Here is a 21,376-nt window from a genome sequence, read left to right as displayed (position 1 = left end):
ATGAATTTTTTAAACCATGGGTCAATAGCATGAGTCATTTTTTTATTATTATTTAATTTTTATAGGGTTATTTTTTATTTTTTTTATTTTGTTATCTTAATTTTATTTTCACCAAGTTATAATGTTTACATTACATTAAGTTAAACATCTCTACCATATTTTAATTTTATTGGGACCTAGTCAAAATCTTAACATTATATTACTTTACGTTACACATTTCTAGCATACTATAGACATTAGATCTCAGCTAAATGAAGAAATTACTTTTATCCCTCAAACTAAAAAGCTTTTGTTTTTTTTTTTAAATTACTTTATCTCATTGTGTCATGTTTGATGTAAAATAAAAGTCAAAATTCAAGTATTTAAAAATGGCTGAGATTGATTTTTAAAGTAATGTACTTTAAGCGCAACATCTCTTCTCTTGCATATACATATATTAGTTACCTACAACATCTCTTGGATATACATATATTAGCGGACACAAACACACACACACACACATATATATGTTTTTTAATTCTTTTAATGTAACGTTATGTCTCTTGCATATACATATATTAAAGTAACGTTAAGCACGACATCTCTTGCATATACATATATTAGCCCACGCATATATATGTTTTTTAGTTCTTTTAATGTAACATGACTACATCTCCCTCATGAGCCCCTCTCGGGGCAATTAAATTTGTAAAAGTAAATTTCAAAAAAGATTTCTCTCAAACCCGCTAAATTTTTAAGTTAAATTAGATAATAAAAAATTAATAATTATGATTATCTACCAAATATTTTGAATCCGTTAATTTACATGAAACTAAACATAAATATACACTAAAAAATACAATATGAAATTTATAATTATAATTAATAATTAAACAAACTTAGATTCATCTTAACTTTAAATCTAAAAAAAAATTAAATTTATTGCATAGTGTTGAATAGATTGAAAATTAAAATAAAACAAAAATAATTAATATTAAAATGCTATGAATTCAAACTTCATTATAAAATTTATTTATTTTTCGTTAAAACTTTAAATATTAAGTTTAGCGATTGGATGGAATTATAATTGCAATTCGATGGTAGATTTTGCGATGTTTTTGAAATTTCCAATCTAGACGTGGCAGAGCTTCTAAGAATCTAGCGAACAAGACATTAAAAATCAATGGAGTTGTCTATAATGCGACTTTTTGGAGATTCCGGTGACGGAATCCGGCGGAAGAAATTGAGGTTAAATCTTGATTTGTTGCAGTTAAAATGGTTTTTTAACTGCATATTTGGATTCAGCACCCTCGAAAACCCGTGGGACGCTTTCATTGTGCAGAAACTAGCTATCAAACTTGTGATTCCAAGAAATTCCTGCCTGATTTCGACCGGAAAAACCCGCTAGAAAGGCTTTCAAAAAGTCGCGTTATAGACTATTTCAAAATCAATTAGTGCAACCATTCCATTGTTTTGGACTAATCAACTACAACTATTTTATTATTTTAAATAAATTATTGTCTTTTTTTTCTAATCATGTAGCATTGTCCAACGTGGAATCAAATTCAACGCTTAGATGCTTATTAGTGTAACCATGAATCTTTGCACTACATTTGTTGGACTAAATTCACATCCACACATTATATATGTATACTTTCTTTTAAAATTAAATTTTAATATTTAATTATAACAAATTTATACGTATTATAATATGGAAGTAAATATATATGAGGTTTAACAATAATTTTATAATTACGGAATTTTAATCAAAAATTAGTTATAAATTGTTTAATATATATATAATATTATTTTTTATTGGATTTGGGAAAGATTTTATGTTTAAAGTTGAGAATAAATTTTGGAAAAAAAATTATAATAAAAAAATAGTGTAAATTTATAAATTTAAATTTAATTATAGTATTTATTTATTTATAATATTTAATTTTAAGGTCATAATTAAGTGAGATATCAAATTGGTGTGTGAGAATTTTTTATTTGTAGGAGAAAGGACTTGTTTTTTATAACAATTTGACTTTAATAGAGGTGTACATATTCTACTTTGCTTTAGATCTGAACTCTTGACTTCTTACATCACATATAAAAGGTACATGCAAACATAATATCAAATACATAGTTAAACCAAAAATGCATGAAATTTATAAGGTGAAATCTAAATGTTTAATGCTTTTTCTTTTTCACTAATATACTTTTTGGTGAGGTGGTTATTTTTTTATGTTTTAAATTTGTCTTTTTCAATTTTGGTGAGATAACTAATTTTTGTGCTTGAATTCATTTTTGTGTGCATAAATGAATTCATGACATCTTTTCAAAAACTTTAAGACATTCAATCTAAACGATGTAACAACTCAAATATACTATTTCAACAATTTTAAATTGAATTTTATATAAAATCATAAAAAAACTATACTGAAAAAAGAGAAAACAGGTAATCAAGAGATATGTTATGAGTGTTATTACTTTAAATTTAACTTTTGGTAACATATAATAATTAAAAAGAAAAGTCAATTGTAACAACCCCTAGTTGATTTTCCATGTAAATAAAATAAGACCAAGGTCATGGGTCATGTATTCTAAGATGAATGGTGGGTAAACATTATAGTGTGAATCACTTGTAGTTTATTAATGGCTATGGAAATTCGCAAAGGAAAAGAGTTATAATTGAAATTTAATTATGATAAATAAAAGTAAATAAGATAAAAGAAAGGTGAAGAGGCACACATTTGCATGCAAGGGAACTTAAAGGGAAAATGAAGGAAAATGAAGAATAATGAGACATCAATGATAAAAAGACATCAAAGAAACAGTTTATAGGTTTTGACAGTTCAATTTTGATTCTCTCCTTCCACACTCTCATTTTTTCATGTTCTTGTATACTTAGAGCATCCTTGGATAACTCTAGCATTCACTTATATTTGAAGAAAACAAACAAAGGAAAGAAAGGAAGCGCAAGGAGACAATTATATTAGCAACTACAACCCGATTACTTCACAGATAACAGGTTGCATGTGTGATCTCCTTGATGGTTGTTGGATGCATGGCATATGCATTTGGTTCCTTGGTTATGTGTTGTTATTGGCATTGAAATTTTCCTAGATTGATAGTGGTTTCAACCTTGCTTGTCCATTTTCTGGATATCCATAGAGTAGTGGGTTCCCATTTTGGTTTTTTGGTTGGTTCTTAGGTTTCCTATGGCTGTGGGTTGGAACAAATTCTCTGGAGCCCTGAAACAACTTGGGTTCCTTGGAGGCTATGAGTTGAGTTACTAGTCCCTGGATCCCTAGAATAACTTGAGCTCCCTAGAGGTTGTGGGTTGAGTTACTAGTTCCTGAAGCCCTGGATAGTTAGGATAAAGACCAATCTAGTTGATGTTTGTGATTTTTGGAATGGTTAGGTGAAATCATTATGGTTGAGGGTTGAGGTGGTGTGGCCTCTGGAATCCCTGATTGGTTTTATGTTCATTTAACCCTTATGATCCCACATTCATGCTTGGATTATGGCATGGAGGTGATTGGTTGAAAGAGAGCTTTGGTTCAGCCTAATCAATGGTAAGGTGGTACGTGGAAGTCCTTGACTTGGTTGGAATTTTCATATGTTAATATGAGTTATTTTCCTATTATGATCTATGAGCACTTGTGCAGGTTATTATGGTGATCTTATGGTCGATTTTTCATAGCTTCTATCCAACTAGACACACATATGTTGTGCTCCTTGGAGGCTATGAGCTGAGTTACTAGTCCCTGGAGCCTATGGATTGGGAAAAACACTCTATAGCCTTGAAACATCGTGAGTTCCCTAGAGGTTTTGGGTTGAGCTACTAGTTCCTAGTGCCCTGGACAGTTGGGATAAAGACAAATCTACTTGAGGTTTCTGATTTTTAGAACGGTGAATTTTGAAATAGAGATTTGGTTCAGCCCAATCTATGATCAAGTGGTACGTGGAAGTCTCTGACTTGGTTGGAATTTTCATATGTTAATATGAGTTATTTTCCTAGTGTGATCTATGAGCACTTGTATGGGTTATTTTGGTGATCTTATAGTTGATTTTTCATAGTTTCTATTTTGGTTATATGTTGGTTATGTGTAAGAACATCAAGTGGACACACATGTTGGGTTCCTTGGTTATATGTATGAACATCATTTGGACACACATATTTTGGATATATGTATGAACATCAGGGGGACACGCATAGGTTGGTTATAAGTATGAACATTAGGTAGACACACATATGTTGGGTTTCGTTGAGGCTATGAGTTGAGTTACTAGTCCCTGGAGTCTGTGGGTTGGGACAAATGCTGTGGAGGCCTGAAATAGCTTGAGTTCCATGGAGGTTGTGGGTTGAGTTACTAGTTCTTAGGCCCTAAATAGCTGACATAAAGACGAATATGATTGATAATTGTGATTTTTGGAACGATTAGGTGAAATCACTATGGTTGAGGGTTGAGGTGGTGTGGGCTCTGGAAGCCCTGGTTAGTTTTATGTTTTTCTAATGGTTATGATCCCACATTCATGCTTGGATTATGGCGTGGGGGTGATTGACTGAAAGAGAGATTTGGCTCAAACCAATCTATGGTCAAGTGGTACGTGGATGTCCTTGACTTGGTTCGATTTTTCATATGTTAATATGAGTTATTTTCCTATTGTGATCTATGAGCACTCGTACTAGTAATTATGTTTATCTTATGGTTGATTTTTTATAGTTTATATTATGGTTAAATGTTGGTTATATGTATGGTTTTATGATGTGCTTTAACTAAGAATTTTGTTCATAATTTTATACGTTATTGGATAGTCGATGAATTTCTAGGATAACAAGTGTTATTGCAGCTAGATTGAGAGGGAAATGAGTCTTCTTGGTGATTACTAGATAATGTTCAAGAGTTTATGATCATATATCCATTCATGACCTGTATCTTATATGTTTTTCATATGTTTGATGAAATGTATATCTTGGATTAGGCAAGTATTGGTTAATATATTACTCAAGATTTGATGGGTTAGCATTGTTACAATCATTGTCATGATTCTGGAAAGTTACAGGCAGTTCTAGGCAACGGTATCGAGGATGGCCTTAAAAATTGGCATATATCTCACGACCGCATGCACTGAAATGAGGAATTTGGGTTATAACCACATGCAGGAAGGCTTATGGGTGTGGTTTTTAGCCTCATAATAGTATGTGCAGTGTTTCAAGGGTGCGTTTGGGGAGTAAACCTTATGGAAAAGAGTTTCACTTGAAGGATTGATCAGCTGGGGTGGTTGTTAGACTCTTGAGTGATCTGTAGTCATTGAGGGATGTCATTTTGTCATCTGTTTGTAGGTCCCACTTCCATAACTAGAACATGGAGGTCGGTTATATCATAGTGAGACTCAGTTCATGTTTACCCTAAAGAGCTTGTAAAAGTGGGTAAATGTGGGAGGGATCATTACATCAATGATGAAATTCATCTCATTGCCTACATATACTTACATAGGATGTGAGAAATACTAATTTTAAAGTGTATTATTTTAACATTTCAAAATATTAAATACGGAAACTTTTGATGTTAGGTGCATTTTATTTATAATTTTAATTGTTTATAAATATTTATATTGTAGTAGAAACATAAATTCAAATTCAAATTCAAATTATAATTGAATTGATCTAACACAAAAATTGAAATTGACATTAAAACACATATTTTCAAACAAAATGGCTTGTGTACATACTTATTGAATAAAGTGGGTTTTTTTAAGGAAAAAGAGTATTTGTATTGTATAGTTTTGCGCCTCGTTCACAAAAAATACATCAGGTATTACAAAGTTAGCTCACTAAATTTTTTTAGTTATTTTGTCCTTTCCAATAGGAATACATGATTTTCATGAGGAGAATATATCTGAGTGACAAAAAGAGGTGTTTTATAAGTGAATAACTTACAAAACTAGCCCAACAAAACACAAAATTTACAACACATAAGGCTACTAGGGAATTGTTTTAATAGAGCTCATTTTCCATTAGGGAATTATAGCAGGCCTAATTTGGCCATTAATATTTAATTTACCTATGTTCAATTTACACCCCTTATTAGCATACTTGTCAGCATCATTGTTGAAGCCTCTTAAGACATGAAATATGTTTTGGATGAGATAAATTCTACAATTTTTGTGATTCTTTTCATGATGTTTTCCATAGATTTCTCCTTTAGGAGGGAGTCTTTGACCAAATGATACAGGATTTGGAGAGAATCTCCCATAACTGTATCTGTGTCCACCTAATGTTCTTTGTTTAAAAAAAATCCCTAGTAGAAACCATATATCTTTGCTTGATTATTTATCATATGACCAAGACCCCATGAGTATTTGAACACTTTGTCCTTTTCATGGCCATTGAGTACCTCTCCCTCTCTTGTGATTAAGACTTATGCATGAATGAAACAAAATACAAATATAAACTTAAATACATAGATGCATCAGAAATAAATCTTCATTTCATTAATATCAAATAACTAAAAGATGCTTACATACAAAATGGAAATAGATTAGCTCAAGCAATAGTAGCTTATCTATAAGAAGAGATGTGGTGACTACATGCCTCTGAACTGTGTTACAACAAGGCTCAAGGGTTTTTTATTATTATTGAACAATAAATAGAAACCCTACACAACCAAAACCCTAACCCTAGGAGATGGAATGCAAAGAGTTTGTAGACTCTCTTGGTGTTAGTTGGGTAGCTAACTTCCTGGGGTCGTAACTTGGTCATATGATCTTTGTTTGGCGCGTACGATACCTCGTTAGGTTTCTCTGAGTACTACAAAATTTGTGGTAGACTCATACCTTCTACTATGGGCTTCTCGCAGACCTAAAAAAACACCTTTTTGGAAGTCAAAACAGCTTTGAAAGTCCAAGACCTGAAAAATTGCTAAAAATAGTAAATTGTGTTAGAGTCAAGGAAACTGATGAAACAAATTAGAGGTCCAGGTGGAATAGGCAGGTGGTCACCAATATCCACGTGGATCATCCTACCACCCCTGGGTTTCATTTGGATGCCCCATCAAAATAGAAAATTCAACCATGTTGCACACTCTTCCTTGTTATTAACTCTACCTCTATTAATCTTAGTTTCCATCTTTCATCTGTTTTAAGCTGATTCCATCCTATGCTTTTAGAAAATTTACTCAAAACTATAAACTTTTTAAACCAATCTTATTCCATTTGGTTTAAAGTTTGTCCAGAAATTTATGGTCTTTTTTTTTATCTCCAAACTCAACACACAATTACATTTCTTTCATCATTATGATATGGGGAATGAGATATGGGGAAGAATATTCGTGTTGTTAAAGATTGAATTATTCTTTGCTAACCGTATTCTAAAGATTTTTTTGTCATTAAATAGTAAAGCTCTAAATTGGGAAGGACATGTTTTATAAAAAAAATATCCATCAAAAAACATAAATTCGAAATAAACTCATAACAAATTGAAAAATGTTTTATAAACGAAATTGGAAAGCCATGAACGACATGAATTCTATATGCATTCAAAACAAATTGGAAAAGTTATGGACGGCCTATGTTTCAATGAAAAAAAAATTAAAAATTAAAAAACCATAAAATTCATAAATTTAAATACACCGAGACTCAAGTTGGTCTATAACTATAAACAAACCCTAACTCTAAACAGTTAAGAGAGCGATGTACGAAAAACATAATGCGAAATGCACTCTAAAATCATAAACTGGCACGCTTGTTTATAACTATTGAAGTAATCATAAATAACCCTAACCCTAACCCTAAACACGTAAGAGCTCATCTCAAAGTAACCTGAGACAATTTAATCCAATCTGTTGCATTGCAATCAATTTTATTTTATTTTAATTTTATAATTTTATAAATTTGGTTTCCTTTCTTCCTTTTGTTGGATGAAGGTGTCTCTAACTATGACAGGGAGACTGATTAATCCACTTGTTTTTTATGATCCAAAGATTCATTTTTCTCAATATTTTCATATTTCAAAGTGTGTATAATGTAGCCATCTTTTTTTCCTTATCAAAACCCCAAAGTAGCTAAGCCATGAACTCCTCTGTAATTCATTGCCATATTAAATTTAAATGGACATTGATATGACCTTGAAAATGTATCAGAACAGAATCGAATCAAGGACAGGATGGGAATTACCACTATTATAATACGGTATATCAAATTAGATCCGCCAAATGCATTAAACCCTTTGCAACTCTTTTCCATCTGCGAAAAAAATTAACAACAAAAATTCAGAAAATGGAAATTTAAATTTCAAATGACAAATTGAAAATATATCACATAAACTAAATTTAATTAAATCAAAAAGAGGAAGGAAACTATAACGATATAAGAGATTTTTTCACCCTTTTTTTGTGTGTAGTAAATCGGACTGCCAAAATCGGTAACTAATTCGTTCCTTCCCCTTGTGAAGTTGAATTTACCACAGTAAAGATCAAATGATATCAAAGATATACCGCATACGCACGTTGCTCCACCCACAAATATGTAGACTGCTCCTCCTACTAATTGAGTGCTCCACAACGGGACTACAATGCCAGGCTGGGTGAAAGGAGTGGGGAATTTAATAAAATCATTTTAAAATTAATTATGAAAATTTAATAAAATCATTTTAAAAATTTAATTATGAAGTTTTTATAATTAAAGATATTTTTGTCGTATTTAGAGTCATTTTCTAGTTCAATATGGAAGAGATATTGTCTTGTTATTTAAACATTTTGACTAAATAAAATTATATACAAAAATTAGTGTAGATCCATCTTAATCATAAATCTAACAAGAGTCCAGAGAGATCCAAGGTGAAAACTTTTTTTGAGTGCAAAATTTGAATAAAATATTTGTACCTCCACATATTTGATCTTTGGAATATATAGAGAGAGACCACTCCTATTTTTTCATTGTTTATGTTGCATTTTTTTAATGTATAAAATGGATCAAATTTACTTAGGGTATAAAATAGTGAGACTCCTATAAAAGAATATATTTTTCCAATTGTTTTATATAATGTATATAGAGTTCTTTTTAAACTTTTAACTGTTCTTTTCCTCTATAAAGTTGGTATAAGATTATGTTGAGAATGAGAGTGAGATATTTTTGCCACTTCTCCTTAGTATGGACACTTAGAGTGAGATTATTGATATTTTATTACACTTTTAATTAAACAAATCAAACATGTATATTAATTTTTATTTTTTATTATATTGGATTTTTTTTATTTGGGAGACTTGTTGGAAGTAATACTTCCATGTCATGTGTTCCATGTGTATTACAAGTTGTCAGTGACTATTTTTGAGGTATTATTCTAGATGTGGTTGTTTCCCATGTGTATGAGTTGTTGTTGTGTCATGTCCTAGTCATAGATCCACTTTCTGAGGATCTAGATTTGTCGAAGTCAGTAATTTGTATCCTATATATATGTAACCTTTGTGAACAATACACATATGAGGGTGATTTCTGTGTGCGTAATTTTTCTCTCTTCCTATTTTGCTAATATGGTATGAGAGTTGGTACTGGCTTGACTCCCTCAACAGAGGGCCACAAATATGTGAGGGATCCTAAGCGTTATTATTTGTTTACATATTAGTATAGATGTGTCAGAGTTTATTTTTAGTGTTTGAATTTTTTTATGATCCTATGTATTTAGATCTATTTGTTTGTTTGCATCTTCTTCAAGCATCATCAGATCCTTACATTATGTTGGTATTTGTAAAGTTTTGTTTGTGTTTAGCTGCCCGAAACCTGCAAAGGAGTTAAGTTCATGCCTAGATTGTTTTGTCAAAGTTGTGTGAACTATAAATCTACAAAATCATGCCCACAAATTGTACATATTGTTGCACGAATCTGGACTGGATCTGAGATCTAGGGTGTAGGAGTTTTAAGTGGCCAATGATATATGTCAAAAGTGTTAAAATTGGAGGTAAATATCAATTTATCACTTTTGCGAGGAAGAGATCTCTGTGTCAGATGTTTATGTTGCAATCTTGTTATGATCTCAAATTTTGGAGTTTGCATTTTAAACATATTGATTCTGGTCAACTCAATATGTGAGTGTAAGTTTGTTGGAATTGACCACTCTCGTAAATGTTGCTTTGAGAAGATGAGCAAGCTCCAAGACAAAGATTGAACCACATGAACAAATTTTGACTTATGTTAAGGAGGGATGTGGTGACTTTTCTATGCATGAATTATAGTTGATAGTTTGACTATTATTGAATTTGTCGTTGTGAAATGTTTCAATTCTAGTTATAAAAAGAGTTAGTGGTATTTCAACTAGAAGCTCTAGTGTCTGAAACATCAATTTTTGTGTGTTATTAAGGTTAATTTGTTTGATCAACTTTTGAATGCATTCAGTATCCAAACCTCCATCCTATCAACTAACAAATAGTCGAAAGCGCAATACCTGACAGATGGTGGTTGGTCCATAGGATGGTTCATTACTCGACAACTCTTATCATGGAATCCTCGACGATCCGTGGTGTCTATATTGTTGATCTTGCAAAGCTCATCAACGATGGTTAGAGATGGTTACATTTTAAATGGAGGTAAAGTGATAGCTCGAACATGTGGTGGTGAAAGAGCGGTGTTTGTGAGTTTCCAGAGTGGATGTGAGTACAAATGAAGACCAATCAGACATAGATTATCCTTGTTTTTGTAATATGGGTTTTCAATGTTTTCCATGTAAGAATTAAGGGAGGGTGTTGGAAGTAATGCTTCCATGTCATGTGTTCCATATGTATTACAAGTTGTCAGTGAGTATTCTGAGGTGTTATTCTAGATGTGGTTGGTTCTCATGTGTATGAGTTGTTGTTGTGTCATGTTCCAATCATAGATCCACTTTCTTAGGATCTATATTTGTTGAAGTCAGTAATTTGTATCCTCTATATATGTAACCTTTGTGATCAATAAAAATATGAGAGTGATTTGTGTTGTGTGTAATTTTTCTCTCTCTTTCTATTTTTCTAATACTTGTCAACACCATGTTGAGCATGGACATACTTACACATCTCTCTCATACTCGGGTTGTATAATGCACCTCTCGGCTCAATAAAAATAAAAAAAATTAATAATTAAAAACTTTGAGGTAAAAAAAAAAGTGAATATCCTTTGTTACAATACCATATACCATATGTTGAAAGAACATATATATATATATATATATATATATATATATATATATATATATATATATATCTAGACACTACCAATCTAGATCCATATTAATTCAAAATCTTCCAAGCACCAAGAGGGATCAAATTTCTTGCGGTGCAAACCTCTTTTAGAGTGATCCATCACGGCGCTTGGTAGATTCAGAGTTAAGATGGATCTTTTGCAATTTTTGTGATTCTTTTCATAATGTTTTCCATGGATTTTCCTTTTGGGGGGGAGTCTTTGTCTAAATGATGCACAATTAGGAGAGAATATCCCATAACCATATGTGTTTCCACCCGATGTTCTTTCACTAACAAAAGTCCCTAATAGAGGCCATACATATTTGCTTGATTAGATGTCATATGACCAAGACCCCATCAGTACCTAAACACTTTTTCCTTCTCGGCATCATAGAGTACCCCTACCCCTCCTACTATGGATCCATTCAATGTAGAAAAGATGGAAATCTATTGTTCATGGTGTATCCATGGGAAGGAATGCTAAATTTTTACAGTGAGGAATGGAAGACATATGAGGAGGTGGAGAGTGAAGCCCTGTAGTCTTTGAAGGATCAGGTACCAAAGGTTTGAACCAACAAAGAAGAAACAACATGTTCCATCAAAAGGGAAGATTGGACATGGAGGTCGAGGAGATAAGAATGTTGATGCAAAAAGAGTCCACAAGAGTGTACAACCACAAGAAAAATATAGCCAATAGCAAGGTGCAACTAACTATGCAAGATTTCTTTAGAAAAGAAAGTGGCATACTGCAGAACTAAGTTTAGGACCCTAGTAGCCTAAAGTTAGGAATGGAGTAGCAAAAGAACAAGACAAATAGCCAACAACAACATTTTGTGTGTCATCTAGGACGATTAAGAAAATAGAGACATATGACCATGAGGTCATGTCTTTTTCCACATGGAGAGTATGATATAGGAGCATCATCCTAGGGCTAGTCATTTTGGCTTTGATCCCAAAGGGGCCATGAAAACTTCTAAATGGGAAGGGACTTCCCTTAGAAACAAACTATACAAAATGGAAAATTCTAGTGACAATCTAGGTTGTTAGTTTAACCATGTGGCTTATTGTAATAATGCCAATTAGTAGGCTGAGGTGTTATTTTGTTTTAGTAATTGGTCATTCATGATAGAGTAAGAGACCACAACACATCACTCTTGTCTGCAAGTGTAGTCAAACTTGTGTCATGAAGTCTAAAAGAATATATCTATTTTAAACCACTACATATAGATATTTCCATTAAAAAATCTAAAAGATTATTTCTATTTTAAACCACTACATATAGATATTTCCATGCCAAGTAAGTAAACGACTACACTGGCGAAACCTATCACAAAATCTTTGTGTTTATTTTTATTCTAATCTGACATATAGAAAGCTAGATAAATAACTACAATACTTATAATCTACCATTATTTAATTTAAGTTAAGACAATTTTAGAGCAAATCATGTTCATCACTAAAATAAACTTTTCAGTTTTATACACAATATCCCTAACATTCCAACAAAGAAATTAAATCTCTTAAAACTCAACATGAATAAAATCTATAAGATAAAAGTTTCCTGCACCATGTAGTAAAACACATCTATTCAAAAAATAGATTTGAATTAAAATATATATTAAATAAAACTTCCAAATTACACTGACATCTAACTTCTTTTCCAAGATTTACAAATCACAATTCTATCAAGCTTATTTTCCGCAAAAAATGGTTGTCACACTCATACATGGAGGACTAAAATAAATTAATTTGTTTTAGAATATCAAAAAGGAACATGTACATGAAAAGGATTTTCATAAATGGAAGGTCAACATCAATCACCAATCTTGATCTATTTTAACTCAAGATCTACCATGCGTCTAAGGGGATCAAATCTCTTGGGTCTAGATCCATCTTAACTCCAGATCTACCAAGCTCCAAGAGATCAAATCTTTTTTCATCTTAACATATTCACATCCTAAGAAATTTGATCCCTTTAGGGGCTTGGTACATTTGAAGTTAAGATGGATCTAGGCAGTTTAACTCTCCCTTTAAGTAGGCTATATTCCACATGAATAATAACTTAAAATTTTATTTTAACATGGTTTTGTTTTTCAAATTTAGCCAACAAAAATTTATTAAAAAAAATAATAACCTAGAATATTTATTTTAAAATAAGGTTATTTTTATTTTATTTTATGTCGACCTATTCAAAACGTTTACATAACATAACTAGATAGGACAACACCTCTTACACTATGCGCTGGAGATCGCCTCTCGACGCAATAACGATGAGATAATCGGAAAGGCACACGCAAAAAGTGTCATAAAAATTTAAGAGTGCCAAAAAGGATCTTGGAATGACAAAATATCTGAAGGGGAAAATGAATATTGGCCAACTTATTAACAATATTTTGAAGGTTTTGCACACTTTTTTCTCCGTGTTGGTGGATTCTCCAAACATGGCACTTTTAAGGTTTCTAGAGTGGTTCTTATTTTTCAATCTTTAAGTCTCCATTTCTCTACCATTGAGCGTGGATTATGATTTCTTGATTGGCTCCTGCTACTTGGGATCACAAGAGCCAATTTGCTTGAAGCTTTTTGTTGTAAAAAATTAAGCCAAATTTGACTATGAATGATACATTTAGTAAAGTAGATATCATCCTCTTGAGGTTTGAAATGATATTTAAGAGGGTATGTCAGTGGATGGACCTGCTAGAGATGTTACATAATAACCTACTAAAAAATATGAGATAATAACCATTCAAAAATATTTTTTTAAATAAATAATTCTATTTTTTATTTTTTATTTATTTATTTAAATTACATATATTTTTTTATAAAATGTAGATTTATAACTATTTTAAAATAATATAATATTAAAAATATAAAAAATTCAATTTTATTTGAAAATTCATAAAATAATATTGAAATTTGTAATAAATGAAGTGTTTTCATGCAACAATTTTGGACAGTTTCACTATTCGGTAGAAATCCATGATATTGAATAAGCACACACAAACTAGGATATTTAGTAACTTATTTGTTTTCATTTACAATAACTATCTTCAAATTTATTTTCATACACAATAATTTACCTCATTTTCATTCACAATAATTTACCTCAAAAACACCTTTAGAGTTGAATTTACCAACCAATGTATATAATTAAAATATTAAGATTTTTTTGTCATTGAATAACATATCACGAAAGAAAGCTTATGTTTTATTAATTAAATTAAAAAAAATCAGAAATACCCTCTATTGAGAAAAAAAAAAAAAAAAAATTCTACATACACACTCAAACTCAGGTTTACCTATAACTATTCCAAATGACCCTAGCTATAAAAATGTAAGAGAGTAAATGCCAAATGCACTCTAAGATCATAAAGGAAAAACAAGATTATTTAGAACTATTGAAATTATCCTAAATAACCTTAATCCTAAACATGTAAGAGCGTCATCTAGATCATCGAAGAGAGGGAGACTGGAGATTATTCAACCTTTTTTTATGATTCAAACATTATTTTTTATCTCTATTTGCTTTTGTAAGTGTACTTAGCTTTCTTGATAAGAAAGCTAAGTAGCTGAGCCATGAACTCCTCTGTAATTCTTTGCTATTTGCATGAAAAATTCAATTTAAATTTGAATCGACAAATATATGCCACTGAAAATGTATCAGAACCACTATTATAATAGTGTATATCAAATTAGATCTTCCAAACGCATTAAACCCTTTGCAATTTTTTTCCACCTGTGAAAAAAATAACAAAAGAATTTCCAGAAATGGAAAATTAAATTTCAAATGACAAATTGAAAATGCATCCGATAAACTTAAACTAAATCAAGAACAAGAAGGAAACAATAACGATAGAAGAGATTTTATCTCCATTTATTGTGTAATAAATCGGATCTGCCAAAAGCAGTAACTAATTCGTTCCTTCCTCCTGTGAAGTTGAATTTAACACAGTGCTCCACCTACAACTATGTAGAGTGCTCCTCCTGCAGATTGAACTATGTAGAGGGTTTTGAGTTTTAAATTTATTTCAATTACATTTATTTTTATAAAATTGTGGATCTGTAATTATTTTATATGCTATTTAAATAATATTGAAATTTGTAATTATTTTTCTAAATTATTTTAAGATGATATTCTAAATTCGGTTTGAAGTCGTAAAGGAAAAGATATAGTGATGATTGACATGGTGGTAGTGAAGGCTTGTGGCCACTATTTGAAAAAATTGTGAAACTAAACAATTAAATTTTAATAACAAACATTTTAATAATAGAGATAAGAAAAATAAATTTCATTTAAAGTTTTTTAATATTATAATGTTTGTTTATTACATTAGATTCACATGATATTGATGTCTTGGGTGGACATTCACATATGGTTCAAAGGGTTGGAAAAATTTTAATGTTGGATGGTTTTTGATTTATTTAAATCTAAAACAGGATCATGTTTATGTTAATGGTAGTTTCAAGGATTGAGGGATTTTGATTTATTTAAATCTAAAACACAATCATTGTAACACTCTCGCTTACTTTAGTTTTATTTTCTTTTTTTACAAACATATTTAATTGTTAAGCAAATATCTCTTATGGAGGTTAACAGGTTTTTTGTTAGTTAAGAACCTAATTGAGTTAGGAATAACTTTTAATTCCTATTTAAAAGAAATGATTAGGATTTACCAAAATATGCATTATCTGACGAAATGAAAGCTGATGGGGGACCACAAGAGTTCCGAACTCCCAAAACAGTTGGAGGAAACAATTACTCCATACTCCAAGGGACTTTCTTTAAAGAAAGAATCCAAGGGAAGGGGGGGGGGGGGTGTGAGGCGGGGGAGGTGGGGGGCGGAGGACGAAGTTGGTGTTTTTTTCAAGAAGGAAAGAATGGAGAATTGAGTTGAGGCTGTGTGCTGCTCAAGGGCTCAGTTCCTGATCTGGTAAAGACCAGTGGAAAGTCCAAACTCTGTGAACAATAATCAAGCTGGGTGAAGGAAGACTCTGACTGCCTAGATTAAGCTTTAAAGGAAGCTCTTAACCGTAACCATTGTTTGGGTGTTGGGAGAGCTCAGGGGAGAACATTGAACAAACGATTCTCATTGGCAGGGAGATGTGGTTGTAGTCCAGGAGCTTTCTTCGTTAAAATGAAGATAATTATTCCGAGCACATATTTACAATTTTGTTGGTTGATAATTTTAGAATAATGAAATAAGAGAGAAGGAGAAATAATTTTTGTAGAATTCATTGAAATAGAGTTCTGATGAGTTAAGAGGTAAAGTAATTTTAGACTTACCAGCCTATGGTATTAGAGATAACTGACCGAGAACCGGGTATGAGGAGGTTTCTTTACAAATAAAATAGAACCTTTCTTTCTACTACTTGTATAGTGTTGGTCTTTTCGCATGTAAATAAATGATTATGCAATAACATTTCTCTACTGTAATGATTTAATGATTATATGAAGAGATTGATTTTATCTCCTTAAAGTTGTGAGCAATATTATAGATAAGTAAACTAAACTTCTGGCAGTGCTTTCTAGTAAGCATTTGAGTATGAAATGATTTAGACAAGACTAATGGGTTTCAGAAAAAAACATTTTTCATACCAACAAACAATGAGTTACTGGTACCAAAATAGATTTTATACAGCAGTACAATATGAGTGCGATAATGATTTATTTCAGAAGAAAATATAATAGAATTATCAGAGTAACTGTAATATTCCAATCAAAAGCGATTCACAATATGCACTCGCTACGTTAGGGTAGTGTTACTATGTTAGGAAACATGATAATACACTCTCAGCAGAATGTGATAATACATTCTTAGTGGAATGTTGCGATTCAATTAAAAACAGATATAGCAAACCCTATGATAATCTACAAAGAGAGGAACTCTGCTAACAATGTTGTTATACATTACATAAATAGAATAGGATAGCCATCGGGTCAGTTCCGCTGAAGATACGCACGTTCCGCTTAACCAATAAAGAATACGAAAACGAGGAAGTGGTATTGAAACCAATTGTTCCAGATCCCATGAGGAAAAGTAAAAAGAATACCCACAATTTTAAAAAGAGAAGCATAGACAAAACACAAATCCTTGATTGACAAGGAGCCATAGCAGAAGGCATCATCTTAAAATAGTTCCCGATTTGGGGAAACAGTAAAATCTAAGATAAAAACATTTAAATCCTTCTCAGGAAATCCATCAAGGGATGATACATATAATCACAATAATTGGAAAGGAGGACTAAATCTATCAAAAGTTGGAGCATAATTATCTGCGACTCAGGTAAATATTAGTTAAAATAACAATTATCTCCGATAAATCAAGAACCAGAAGTGACATGTATATTATTAAAGCAATGCAGTGTCAAGATACATCGAATTAACCCTGAGGGTCACCAAAACAAGCAACTAAGTGGAAATTAACAGTTTATACAAATGGCTCTGTGTAGAACGAAATATCCAAATGGACAGGAGTAAACCCTTAAGGGTTGTAGGCAAAAAAACTTAACAAGCCTTCCAAGAAATTAAAAGAGCTCGGCCAACCTGCGTAGTGGCATGGGAACACTGGGTGATATCCTAGAGGTTGTCTTCCAGAGAGCCGCATGGGGACCCTAATCCTCCCCTGCATAAAAACCACACAGTCTCAGTTATATAATATATATATATATATATATATATATGGCAAACAAAATAAATAAAATTCCGAGCTAAGAGCACAATAGGAAGATTCATACCTAGGTTAGCTGTCTGTTATCGAGGGTCCTCTTGCTGGGTCAAATTACCTAGGAGAAGAATCTGCAATAGGATAAATGCCTGGATCGGGTGAACCATCCAAATGGTGAAAGAGGAAACTAGGTGCCGGTGTGAGCTACCTCTGAACAGAAGGGAGGGAAGAAGTGGTGGCCATCATCGTCTATAGCAGTAAGTCCAAACTATTGAGGATAAATGAAGCCTCACAGCAAAGAAAACACCCTTCACTCATAAACCTGTGTAATATGCGATAGTAGAAGTATTCCATCTTACCTGAGTGTGGCCTTTGCAATGGTCTGGTAAGAGCTGCAACCAAAGGATGGGCAAAGCTAAACTCTCTGCACAGGCATTCGACCAAATGACCGTAAAACCCGATTACCCAGTGGGTAGGTACCCTTATTCTATGCAAACAAATCTAAACCATTGAAAGCCTCTTTCCCATATCGATGGTGGCAGAATTCACATTTTGACTACTGAGGTCATTTACATCTGGAGGATGGTACCTCGGGATCGAGAATCATCCAAAACCATTGTGAGGGTTAGAGTTGTGAGTTAATAAAACATTAATCAATGCATTTAATACCCATACCACTGAATAGCAGCCAAAATCTGAGAAATGATCTATGCATTAAAGTCATAAACACTATGTAAGAAGTGAAATTAAGGCCAAATACACATGTAGCTTTTAATAAAATGTGATACATTATTCAATAAACAGTGTTACATACAAAAAAATTTATTTACTATGTTAAGTTGCGGGTAGATGTGTTACAAGTGGTATCATATCCCAGGATTCAATATTGTGGCCTTAAGGAAAATATAGTTAAAAAAACATTTTTGTTTCAAAGAGGGGAGTAGAACATGCATAGAGGAGCATCATCTACACCATCGTGAAGAGTGGCCACCAGAACATAATTTACACCACATATGGGAACTAATCCGGAGGTATGGGTGCAGTTGGGAGAAGGCACCCGCAGTAATACAGATGCAATCTACTGGAAACTGTGAAACAAATTTGAGCTTAAATGGAAAATCTGAGGGAAGATAATGAGAGATTAAGACTTGAAAAAGAAAGAATATTGAAGAGTCTTTCTGACAAACAGAACCAAAGGAATCCAACTCCTAGTTGGGAGGAGGAGAATAGAAACGAAGAACACCAACAACGAGCAGAATATTTCCAGTTAGAGAATGAAGAAGGGTCAGAAAATGTATCAGGTGGTAAAGGTAATAAGAGACAGAAGACTGAACTATTGAGAGAATTTAAAAATATCAAACCCCCAATGTATGAGATAGGAAAGGAAGAAATTGTTGAAGCCTGGTTAATTACCATGAACAAGTACTTTCAGATCTATGAATAATAAAATAATCTAAATGCCAGACTCACCATTTTAAAGCTGCAAGGAAAAGCTACCTTGTGGTGGGAGGAAGTCAAAATTGTACGAAGGTTGGATGAACAAAAACTTACATGGGAGCAGTTTCAAAAGTATTTTAAGGACTCATACCTCGTGAACAATTTTATGATGAGAAAGCAAAAGAATTCCATGATCTTAGATTGGGGCAACAAACTATGGATGAGTTTGTGACCAAATTCATGTTGCTATTAAGGTATGTACCTTATATATGTGAGGAAAAAGCTAAAGTGCAGTGATTTGTTAGCAGTTTACCAGCTTTTATGAAGGAGAGAATAGAGTTTGACAGTCCAAAAACCATGGATGAAGCTATACAAAAGGCTAGAATCTGCTATCAGCAAATGAAACAAAAAGGAGAAGGTAGCAAAGGCTGGATGGCAAAAAGGGGACAAAAGAATACATTTGGTCCTAAAAATCCAAATCTTGGAAATCCCATTAATATGTTTTGGGAACCTTAGAATGGAATGATGGCGAAAAATCAAGTGAAACCAAGACAACCTATTGAGAGTCAAGCTATAGAAGCCTCCAGCAAACCTGAGGGCAGCCAATAGCAGAGGCCGTTGTTGCAATGTTGGGGTTATGGAGAACCCCATTATTACAAAAAATGCCCCCACCGTACTAGAGCGAGACAAGTGGAAAACATTCAAGAATCTTCTACAATGGGAGATTTGGCCTAAAGCATTCCCCAAATAAATGCAACCTTGAAGGATAACTAAGCCGAGTATCAGCCTTCCATGGTGGAGTTTGAAGGTAAAATTGCTAATCATCATGTATCCATTCTAATTGACCCAAGAGCAAGTTTGAGCTATGTTAGCCATAAGATAGTTGAATTATGTCACTTAAACTCTACCAAGTTTAAAACCCCTTGGTTGGTCCAGCTAGCCACTGGGGCCAAGCATAGGGTCTCTGCTAAGGTAGAAAATTGCCTGTTAGAAATAGTTGGGCAACCAGTAAGGGTAAATTTAAATATGTTACCCTTAGGGTCCTATGATGTACTTATAGGAATGGACTGGTTAGAAAAACATTGGTCAGTTGTTAACTGTAAATATAAGTCGATAAACTACCTCTTCGAGGAAGGGGTTAGATAATAAATTCAGTGAATTCAAAAAACTATTAAACTACGTCCTATTATTTCCAACCATTTAAGTAAATGTATTTGAAAATGTTGTCAAGTGTATGATGTACAAGTTGATTATACCAATTCCAAGGACAAAACAACCACTTGAATGGACATACCTATTATTCAGGAATTTGCAAACATTTTTCCTAAGGAGATATCAAGATTACCGCCAAAAAGGGATATCGACTTTACCATAGAATTGATACCAAGGGCTGCTCTGGTATCAAAAGCTCCTTATCGTATGAGCATACCTGAGTTAACTGAACTCAAGATGCAATTGCAGGAACTGTTGGATAAAGGGTACATTTGCCAATGTGTGTCACCCTGGGGGGCGCCTGTGTTATTTGTAAGGAAAAAGGACAACATCCTATGACTTTGTATTGATTATCGACAACTTAATAAGTTTACTATAAAAAATTAGCACCCAATACCAAGAATAGATGATTTATTTGACCAAGTGAAAGTAGCCACTATCCTCTCCAAAATAGACCTACGTTCATCTTATCATCCAATCAGAGTAAAATAAGAAGATATCTGCAAGACAACATTTAGAACGTGTTACGAGCATTACAAGTTCATTGTATTTCCCTTCAGACTCACTAATGCACTAGAGACCTTTATGATTATGATGAATGGCTTTTTTCATCCTTATTTGGATAAATTTGTTTTAATATTTATTGATGATATACTGATTTACTCTAAAAACTTGAAATAACACCAAGAACACCTCTAAATAGTACTTCAAGTCCTAAGGGAAAATCAATTGTATGCCAAATACAGTAAATGTGATTTTTATAAAAACCAGATTCAGTATTTAGGCCACATTATATCCCCATAGGGTATAGAAGTAGACTCAGAGAAGAACAAGACCATCATGAATTGGATAGTTCCCAAAATATAATCGGTATCAGATATTTCA

This window comes from Pinus tabuliformis, chromosome X (assembly GCF_031772625.1).
Source record: "Pinus tabuliformis cultivar Carrire ecotype Pingquan chromosome X, CPIR1, whole genome shotgun sequence".
Lineage (NCBI taxonomy): Eukaryota > Viridiplantae > Streptophyta > Pinopsida > Pinales > Pinaceae > Pinus > Pinus tabuliformis.
Note: the sequence above shows the minus strand (reverse complement) of the source record.